The 8,786-nt window shown below is 42.7% G+C and overlaps 1 protein-coding gene across 9 annotated transcripts in view; it reads right to left on the reverse strand.

Moving 5' to 3' along the window:
- Positions 1-8,786, reverse strand: part of SLC16A12 (solute carrier family 16, member 12) — a 100,297-nt gene that overhangs the window by 35,223 nt on the left and 56,288 nt on the right. For 5 of the 9 annotated variants that reach the window (XM_010838519.1, XM_010838515.1, XM_010838522.1 and 2 more), the window contains one exon: positions 6,985-7,183. The exons of 3 other annotated variants lie outside the window; for them this stretch is intronic. The gene's annotated coding sequence lies outside the window, so the exon portion shown is untranslated. Of the gene's footprint in view, positions 1-1,337; positions 1,494-6,984; positions 7,184-8,786 lie in introns of all 9 variants that reach the window. One more of the 9 variants, XM_010838517.1, reaches the window with a different exon arrangement.

The raw sequence follows: 8,786 nt of genomic DNA on the forward strand, positions 1-8,786 counted from the left end.
TTTTTGATCTTAGTTTTTTGAATGTTGTGTTTTAAGCCAGTGTTTTCACTCTCTTTCACCCTCATCAAGGGGCTCTTCAGTTCCTCTTCGCTTTCTGCCTTTAGAGTCGTATCATCTGCATATCTGAGGTTGTTGATATTTCTCCCGGCAATCTTGATTTCAGCTTATGAGTCATCCAGTCTAGCATTTCACATGATGTACTCTGCATGTAAGTTAAATAAACAGGGTGACAATATACAGTCTTGATGTACTCCTTTCCCAATTTGGAACCAGTCTGTTGTTCCATGTCTGGTTCTTAACTGTTGCTTCTTGACCTGCATACAGGTTTCTCAGGAGACGGGTAAGGTGGTCTGGTATTCCCATTTCCCATAGTTTGTTGTGATCCACACACTCAAAGGCTTTAGTGTAGTCAATGAAGCAGATTTTTTTTTTTAATTCCTTTGCTTTTTCTATGATCAAACTGATGTTGGCAATTTGATCTCTGGTTCCTCTGCCTTTTCTAAATCCAGCTTGTACATCTGGTATGTCTCCGTTCACATACTGTTGAAACCTGGCTTGGAAAACTTTGAGCATTACTTTGCTAGCGTGTGAGATAAGTGCAATTGTGTGGTAGTTTGAACATTCTTTGGCATTGCCCTTCTTTGGGATTGTAATGAAAACTGACCTTTTCCAGTCCTGTGGCCACTGCTGAGTTTTCCAAATTTGCTGGCATATTGAGTGCAGCACTTTAACAGCACCATCTTTTAGGATTTGAAATAGCTCAGCTGGAATTCCATCACCTCCTTTAGCTTTGTTTGTAGTGATGCTTCCTAAGGCCCACTTGACATCACACTCCAGGATGTCTGGCTCTAGGTGAGTGATCACACCATTGTGGTTATCTGGGTCATTAAGAACTTTTTTGTTCAGTTCTTCTGTGTATTTTTGCCATATCTTCATAATCTCTTCTGTTTCTGTTAGGTCCTTGCTGTTTCTGTCCTTTATTGTGCTCATCTTTGCATGAAATGTTCCCTTGGTATCTCCAATTTTCTTAAAGAGATTTCCAGTCTTTCCCATTTTATTGTTTTCCTCTATTTCTTTGCATTGTTCACATAGGAAGGCTTTCTTATCTCTCCTTGATATTCTCTGGAACTCTGTATTCAATTGGGTATATCTTTCCCTTTCTCCTTTGCCTTTCGCTTCTCTTCTCAGCTATTTCTAAGGCCTCCTCAGACAACTAGTTCCCTGACCAGGGATTAAACCCAGGTCCCCTGCATTGGGAATGCAGAGTCTTAACCACTGAACCACCAGCAAAATCCCTCATTTGCTCATTATACAAAACAAAGCTAAGAGAAACTTACAAAGGCCTGAGAGAGTGTGAGTGAACAAATTCATTCCACGGAAGATGGAGAAGATGTCATATCTACACAAGTTGGTTGTTTCACTGAAATCCCAATCAGCAGCCTTATTTCAAGCTGACAAGCTGATTTCAAAACTCATACAGAAATGCAAAGAACCTAAAAAATAGGAAATAATTTTCAAAAAATAGAACAAAAGTTGAAGAATTACACTAACTGATTTCAAAGACTTGCTCTAAAACCAAAGTAATCAAGAATAATATTGGCATATTAGATTAGTGGAACAGAATAGAGAGTCTAGAAATAACCCCACATGTTAATTCATATGGGAAGAAAATTACTCTCTAGTCTAACCTCACACCATATATAAAACCTAATTCAAAATAACATATCTAAATATGAATGCAGAAAAAAAAATCTAGAAGAAAACATAAGAGAAAAACCTTCGTAACTGGGGGAGAGGCACCAGATTTTTACACAGGACATAAAAAGCAAAATGGACTCATCACTCTCACTTTCATAGAGGCTTGTGATGAAATTTTATTTTTTAACAGCAACAAAAGTTAAAGTGAGTGCAAGTTGCTCAGTCGTGTCTGACTCTTTGCAACCCTATACAGTCCATGGAATTCTCCAGGCCATAATAGTGGAGTGGATAGCCTTTCCCTTCTCCAGGGGATCTTCCCAACCCAGGGATCAAGCCCAGGTCTCTGGCATTGCAGGCGGCTTCATTACCAGCTGAGCCACAAAGAAGTTGTTATTTCTTTCACATCTGTGTCATTATAGAAGCAAATCTCAACCCCACCACAGCTCACTGCTGCTGCTGCTGCTGCTAAGTCGCGCCAGTCGTGTCTGACTCTGTGCGACCCCATAGACGACAGCCCACCAGGCTCTACCGTCCCTGGGATTCTCCAGGCAAGAACGCCATTTCCTTCTCCAATGCGTGAAAGTGAAGTTGCTCAGTCATGTCTGACTCTTCACGACCCCATGGACTGCAGCCTACCAGGCTCCTCCGCCCATGGGATTTTCCAGGCAAGAGTACTGGTGTGGGGTGCCATTGCCTTCTCCACCACAGCTCACTAGAGATTTCCAAATGAACTCTATTATTGCTTCTACAGTGGGAAAGTATTGTTTAATAGTAGATTGTAGCCCTTAGGGTGTCCCATTTGAAGTTCCTTACCTAGATACTCACTCCGGTCTCTGTAAAAACAAGAGGAAAACTCAATGTCCTCAATGACGGCATGTTGGCTGAGGACTGTCTGGTCCCATCTTCACCCCATCTATATGACCATGAACTTAGTCAAATATCAGCCTCACTCCCATTCCTGCATCCCACTCCCACCTCTCTTATGATACTATAAGTTCCTTGCAACCCACTAAATACTCAAGCTTTAGTATTTTTTGCATGCTCTCTTCCTTGCCTTCAAATTTCTTCCTTCCCCACTTTCTCATCAGACTTATCTATCATTCTGCTTCAACTGCTGCCACCCACCCCCACTCTTCAAAATAGATATCTCCCTTCCCCAGACTCTTGGAGCTCTCCGCACAGACCCTTCCTGGCCCTTATCAAATGCAGTGTTGTTATCTATTTAATGTCTCTCTCTACCACTGGACTGTTTTAACTCCACAGAACAGAAGCTACCTTAAGTTGTCCTTGCTTTTTTTCCCCAAATTTTCTCCACCATCTTCTAACTCCAACACACACATGCACACAGTCTGATGCACAGTAAGAGCTCATCAGTGTCTAATAAATGAATAAGTTTTTCCTTCACCAGAGAGAACCCCAGCAAGTCATAAGAAATAAATTAAAAGCATAAATAACAGTCACTAGTTCTAAAATGGTAATTCAATTGAAAGAAATAGGAAAAGCAGTTCATCTGCATCAGAAAGTTCTAATCTTCAGACATCAAGCAGGAGAATCAACCACCGGCACTAGAAAATGAAGAATACTCATCACAACCAGGTTCTCTCTAAAGGACACACACCCAGGGCCAAACAGTCCAGTCACAGAGGAACCAGCCAGTACTTAAGAGTTCAAGTCTCTGACGCCAGTGCCAGAGAGTAAGGCACACAGTACAAGAGTAACAACAGTTGCCGTTTGGGGCACTTAATTCACCAAGCTCTGAATTCACCATTATACGTATGTTATCTCACTTTAGCTTTATCCCAGCCCTGTGAAGGAGATATTATAACTTCCGTTTCAGAGATAAAAAAATGCTCTAACTATCCAAGATTCAGCCTTGGCCTGAGTCCAAAGCTTGTGGTCTTCATCTCTGGATCCTGCTGCTCTCCACTTGGCCTCCAAGCTAGCTGCTGGTGGAAGCTAGCACGGTTATGTTCAATCTTGTGTCTCCAGCACCTAGAGCAGTGCCTGGCATATATTTGCTAAATATTGCGGTGAAATATGTATGAAATATGTATGGCAGAAAGTGAAGAACTAAACAGCCTCTTAATGAAAGTGAAAGAGGAGAGTGAAAAAGCTGGCTTAAAACTCAAAAACATTAAAAAAACTAAGATCATGGCATCTGGTTCCATCACTTCATGGCAAACAGATGGGGAAACAATGGAAACAGTGACAGACTTTATTTTCTTGGGCTCCAAAATCATTGCAGACAATGAGTGAAGCCTTGAAATTAAAAGATGCTTGCTCCTTGGAAGAAAAGTTATGACCAACCTAGACAGCATATTAAAAAGCAGAGACATTACTTTGCCAACAAAGGTTCGTCTAGTCAAGGCTATGGTTTTTCCTGTGGTCATGTATGGATGTGAGAGTTGGACTATAAGGAAAGCTGAATGCCAAAGAACTGATGTTTTTAAACTGGTGTTGTAGAAGACCCTTGGGAGTCCCTTGGACTGCAAGATCAAACCAGTCCAACCTAAAGGAAATCAGTCCTGAATATTCATTGGAAGGACTGATGCTGAAGCTGAAACTCTAATACTTTGGCCACCTCATGCAAAGAACTGACTAACTGGAAAAGACCCTGATGCTGGGAAAGATTGAGGGCAGGAGGAGAAGGGGATGACAGAGGATGAGATGGTTGGATGCCATCACCAACTCAATGGACAGGAGTTGAGCAAGCTCCAGGAGTTGGTGATGGACAGGGAGGCCTGATGTGCTGCAGTCCATGGGGTTGCAAAGACTCAGACACAACTGAGCAACTGAACTGAGCTGAACAGCGAAATATGGGTTTCCCAGGTGGTGCAAGTGGTAAAGAACCTGCCCGCCAATGCAGGAGACATAAGAGATGCAGGTTCGATCCCTGGGCTGGGAATATCCCTGAAGGAGGGCATGCTAACCCACTCCAGTATTCTTTTCTGGAGAATCCATGGACAGAGGAGCCAGGCGAGCTACAATCCATAGGTTAAGAGAGTCAGATACGACTGAAGCAACTTAGCACACATGCACAGTGAAATATCTTCTTGGTAAAAAGAGACCTCTCTCCTAGTCCCTGGACATTTTTATTACACCCTCTAACCAAGGACTGAATGTCTGGTTCCATCCCACTCCAAGCCTCAAGGCCCCACTGAACACGCAAGCCTGGGGGATGTGCATTAAATGGCCATCTTCCAGGTGTGATGTGAGGGAATTCCAGCACTTTCCTGCACAGCCTTTATCACAATGGAGCAAAGCATCACAGATGATCCTTGCAGACTTTTATCCAGGGCACACTCAAACCCCAAAAAGGGCTGAAAGTGGGAGGGGAATTAATGAAAACCCTTCTCTACTCTGCTCAGGTTTGTGTAGTCGCTGCCTCAAGGACTCAACTTGTTTTTTTTTCCACATGGACTCTCTGGGTCTTAGGGATATCTCCTAATGCATGTGGATTTATTTATTTATGTTGCCCAGTGAACTACACATATGCTGTGAAAAAAATATATTATTCTTAAGTGCAGAAAAACTAAAGACTAAAGTAAAGTGTTTTACTTTTTTGCTTTTCCTTTCTGCTTAGTCTTCACACAGATCCTGGTAACAGGGGAGTAAATAATTACTGTGTTCAACCAGAAATTTTTGAATGTCTGTCAGGACCTTTGGGCACTAAACTGAAACACTGACCTTAGATAATAAAGCTGCCGATCTTTCCACATTGTCTTTTAAGACTTTGAGGATAGGAATACCTTACATAAGATGTAGAATAAATGGCAGAGTGATTGATATGGTATTTGGACTACAGAAAAAGAGAAAAAGGTACAATTCGTGATTCATAAGAGGCAGAAGGTAGAAAGCAAGCTTCTTTCTCACCGTGTCAGTCCCTAAGCCAGAATCTAGGTAACATCCGAAAAACGCTTACTCCAGAGTCCAGCAGTTTGCTGACAGTGCAATGCATAACCAGGAGCTTGCCCCCAGTAACCATTTTCTACAAAAATACAGCTCTTTTCTCTCCTATTTGGAAATACAAGTAAAAGCAGTGATAGGCCTGAGCTGTAGCTAGCCCTCTTTGATAAAAAATATAACATGTTGTTAATATTCCAGCACTTAGCACAATGTCTGACAGAAAACTGGTGTTCAATATCTGTGCGGTTCAAGGAAGAAATTTTTGTGTCTAACTCAGTGACCCTGCAGAACTCTTTCTAATTTTATACTCTTAAGAGCATACAGAATTATTAAATCAGATTATGGTCTATCAGAGGCTTCTTGCTACGGAGAAAAAACGTGGAGCTTGAGATGCATTTCACAGAGTCGTTTTGATAGTTGACAGAGAAGCTTTTATTGCAGAACGGCGCTGCCTGCTTCTACCACATTTTCCTCACTCTGTAATCATTGCTCCCGCCATGGTGCTGACATGGGAGGGGAGCCGAGTGAAATATTTCAGTTGGCTGGAAGTTAACCCCTCAAGTCACAGAATGTTACAGAGAACCAGTGTTGAAGAGAATGCAGGCAGGGACTTCTCTGGTGGTCCAGTGGTTAGGACTTGGCGCTTCCATTGCATGGGGCACGGGTTCAGTCCCTGGCTGGGGAACTAAGATCCCACCAGCTGTGTGGAGCAGCCAAAAATAAAATGATTAAACATACAAAAGAGATAGCAAGTGGGAATTTACTGTGTGACACTGGGAGTTCAACACAGTGCTCTGTGACAACCTAGAGGGGTGGGATGGGGTGGGAGAGGGGTTCAGAAGGGAAGGGATACATGTATGCCTGTGGCTGATTCATGTTGATGTATGGCAGAGGCCAACACAATATTGTAAAGCACTTATCCTCCAATTAAAAAAAATAGAAAAAAAAAAGAGAGAGTGCAGGCAGAACTCAGGTCTGCACTCAGAGTGTGAGCTCCCTGAGAGCAGGGAGCCTCAATGCTTCAGTGGCTAGCATGGTTCCTGAGAGAGAACAGGACTCAATAAACAGTAACAAGACGCCACCCCAGTTCTAGAGTTCTGGGTGGGAGCTTGAGGAATAGGGGCAAGAAATCATCCATTCTTATTTTGTTCTTTTTTTAAAAAAATTGTTTTGTTCTTTTTAGCCAGATTAATCTGTCCAACTAGATTAACCAGCCTTCCCAGTATCTGGGTTACGGAGCCCTAAGTACAGAGATGTCACTGAGAACACGGCGGGGCGAGGCCAAACCTGGAAACAGAACTTCACTGCCAGGCTGGCCGTCTCCTCTTGCTTTTGCAGAGTGACTGAAAACGAACGTGGGCTGCCGAGAGGCTCACCTACCAGGTCTGGCACTCGGCCCACTGTCTGGCCCACGCTGCACAGGCCATCAAATTCCACAGGCCCTCAGAGATGTTTATTTTTGCACTCTGTAGACTCTGCTCGCTGCTGGAGCCAGGGCAGGTCACACAAAGGACACGGTGTTGCCAAGCTGAGAATGTGGGGTGCTCCTCAGTGCAAGACCCAGAATCTGAATTTCTTCCTGGAAATGAACAAGTTACCAAAGTTTTTAGGAAAGTTCCTTCAAGATGTAGGTGATTGTCTCTGTCTCTGCCTTGATTGAAATAGTTAGGACTGAACCCATTCCTCTTACTTCCTTCTGGCTTTGGACCGACGGAAAAGTCTGATTAAAAAAAAAAAAAGGTTGGAAGTAATTCCCAACTTTTTTGTATGTGAGGTCCCTGTATACATCGCAAGGTATTTCCTTAGCCAAGTAAGGTAACAGTTGTATTTTTAGAATAAGTTATCTGATGATTCATAAAATATGTAAAGGCAACAGTTAAAATGAATTTGAAGGCATTTTCAGATACATTTTATTTGAAGACTCACTAAGACACTTACAAACGTGAAAAACCGTGGTAACTGTGTAAGACATTCTTCTGTCCATTGACAGGATGCTGTCATGTACGTATGGATTTGTACACCTTGTACTAATTCTGTTGTCTTCTCGTGAGTCTGAGGACACCCCCCCCACCAAGATTAGAAGCCTCTGTTTATTAAGGGTAAGCCTAGTGCCTTGAAGAACATCAATTCCTTCTGGTTTACTTGATATATTATTTATTAAAGGTCCCAGTAGGAACTGAAAAATGGGAGATTCAACAAAAGTACTATTTAGAAAGGTGTTGGCAAGTGTTCATAAGATCTATCGAAGGTCAGCAGAGTCCTCAGGGACTGGTCCCATTACCACCTCTAGGCCAGAGAGGCTAAGGAAGAGAGAAGTTACTGGAATCTTCTGTAGAGTCACTGGGTAAAGGAAAATAGCCAGTTCGTGAGGATCTGACAGTGAAAAAAATCAAGGAAATAAATACACCAACCTCACACTCCACCTGACTTCCAAGTCCCATCAGTGGCTGAACCCAACAGGAATCCAATTGATGTAGCCCCTACATGTCATGTGGAAAATTCTGAAAGAGATGGGAATACCAGACCACATGACCTGCCTCTTGAGAAACCTATATGCAGGTCAGGAAGCAACAGTTAGAACTGGACATGGAACAACAGACTGGTTCCAAATAGGAAAAGGAGTACGCCAAGGCTGTATATTGTCACCCTGCTTATTCAACTTATATGCAGAGTACATCATGAGAGACGCTGGGCTGGAAGAAGCACAAGCTGGAATCAAGATTGCCAGGAGAAATATCAATAACCTCAGATATGCAGATGATATCACCCTTATGGCAGAAAGTCAAGAGGAACTCAAAAGCCTCTTGATGAAAGTGAAAGAGGAGAGTGAAAAAGTTGGCTTAAAGCTCAACATTCAGAAAACGAAGATCGTGGCATCCGGTCCCATCACTTCATGGGAAATGGGGAAACAGTGGAAACAGTGTCAGACTATTTTTTTGGGCTCCCAAATCACTGCAGATGGTGACTGCAGCCATGAAATTAAAAGACGTTTACTCCTTGGAAGGAAAGTTATGACCAACCTAGATAGCATATTGAAAAGCAGAGACATTACTTTGCCAACAAAGGTTCGTCTAGTCAAGGCTATGGCTTTTCCAGTGGTCATGTATGGATGTGAGTTGGACTGTGAAAAAAGCTGAGCGCCGAAGAATTGATGCTTTTGAACTGTGGTGTTGGAGAAGACT

Source organism: Bison bison, unplaced genomic scaffold (genome assembly GCF_000754665.1).
Source record: "Bison bison bison isolate TAMUID 2011002044 unplaced genomic scaffold, Bison_UMD1.0 scf7180017864097, whole genome shotgun sequence".
NCBI lineage: Eukaryota > Metazoa > Chordata > Mammalia > Artiodactyla > Bovidae > Bison > Bison bison.